Source organism: Arachis duranensis, chromosome 8, assembly GCF_000817695.3.
Source record: "Arachis duranensis cultivar V14167 chromosome 8, aradu.V14167.gnm2.J7QH, whole genome shotgun sequence".
NCBI classification, from domain to species: domain Eukaryota; kingdom Viridiplantae; phylum Streptophyta; class Magnoliopsida; order Fabales; family Fabaceae; genus Arachis; species Arachis duranensis.
The window spans coordinates 18,126,994-18,128,809 of record NC_029779.3 but is presented as its reverse complement, the minus strand read 5'-3'; the positions used below and the strand labels follow the sequence as shown (position 1 = coordinate 18,128,809).

Genomic DNA, 1,816 nt, shown 5'->3' with positions numbered 1-1,816 from the left:
AAATATAAAGATTAATAGAATGAGAAATGCTAAGAGGCTAGTAACTTTTGTGACTTATAGCCATCAAATAACTATCAATGATGATTTTAATGGTGTGAGATTGATGTGAAATTTCATCCAATGGTTCACTTTTTTTACTGATTACATGCGGATAGAATTTAATAAAATTGCTGGTCCCTAAACTTAATAATTAAACCTATTAAAAAATGAGTAGGAAATTTCATTAACAAAGAAAATTCCATTTCGAAGCTCACTGCTGTTGGATATTTAAAAGTAAAAAAGAAATGCGTTTGCCGGGAGTCGAACCCGGGTCTATTGCTTGGAAGGCAATGATCCTAACCGTTGGACTACAAACGCTTCGTTGATAATAAATGCACGAAGGTAATTTATTATTCAATGACAATGGGTGCTGGAAATTATATTTCGTATCAATTTCATCGAGTTGCAACTATATTCCTTCAAATTATCAAGAAATCTTTTTTATTCAATTAAGATCGGAAAGTGTAATTTTTACAGAAATGACATATTTTTATAACTTTTAAAAGTCTAAAGAGCAGTGCTAAGAGCTAGCAAGTTTTGTGATTTGTAGCTATCAATTAGTTATTATTGGTGTTTTTAATGGTGTGAGATTATATCTAATGGTCTCAATGGCTTTCTGAATTTAGGAATTTGTGGACTGTTTCAGATTCACTGAAAGAACGCTTTGAGAATTGAACATGTGTCATTAACAAGAAAGAGGAGCGTAACAAGTGACTCATATATTTTTTTGCAATTATATGGAATAATGTTTGGCTTGAGAGGAATGCGTATATTTAATAACAAAGAAGCCGGTGTACAAGAAGTGTTTCACAAATTTTTGACCAATTATAAAGAGTGGAGTAGTACAGATCCCTTTTGTTGTTGATGGCAATACAAAAAATAACAATAGGAATCGTGTTCAGATTGTTTTTGTTGTGTTTGTTGTCTGAATTTTTTATTTCTATAGCTCCACTTTATTGTGTTGAACTCACTTATTAAAAAAAAAAGGATTACTCACTTCTCTTTTGTTGGTTAAGTGTTGTCAAGATTTTAATAAAAGTATTGGTCGGTAAACTTTCTGAATATTATATAAACCTAAAATATAATCCAATTCAATCCAACATCAAATTTGAAAGTGTGTAGCCGTGTAGGTATTACTCTTCAAAATTGAATAACATAAAATTCCATTGAATGTATATGTTCCCAGTTTTATGCATAGTTACATACAGATGGGTGGGTGCTGTGTGATGAAGAATGATAAATATGAAATGAGAAAGTACAGGGGAAGTTTGACCAACAACCATAAACAATAGCTACATAAGATAAGATGGATAACAGAAGGAAGATGAAATGTGATCTTCTATGTAATAATTTGATGACCCCTTCCTGCTCGACTAGGACCAGAGTATGCTTGATGAGCCACCATGAAGCCATTGAAGGGCAACGAAGAATGTGGTATAAGCCTCGAGCCTTCCACGTGCCATGATGAAATGCATAACAACAATACCATCAAGACTAACACAATAATTTGCCATGTGAACAAGACCACACTACTACTAGGATAGTACCTTTTCATCGTTCCTTCATACATTCATAATCATACATATTTCAAGACCAAAAGGAAAGGTATATATATATAAACATTCTTACACCTTACAGGTGAACAAACAGAATTAGATAATATTAAATATTTCGAAACAAAAAATGTAAATTCTAATTGGTAGAGATTCATGGCCCGTGCTTTTGGCCCCACAAAATCTCATCTCACAACAAATGGGAGAAGATATATAAAGGAGTG

The 1,816-nt window shown here is 32.5% G+C and overlaps 1 non-coding gene across 1 annotated transcript; it reads right to left on the bottom strand.

Annotated features, from left to right (window-relative positions):
• Positions 1-285: 285 nt before the first annotated feature.
• On the bottom strand, positions 286-357 carry TRNAG-UCC (transfer RNA glycine (anticodon UCC)). The gene has a single exon. It is a non-coding gene; the product is annotated as a tRNA-Gly (tRNA).
• Positions 358-1,816: the final 1,459 nt, after the last annotated feature.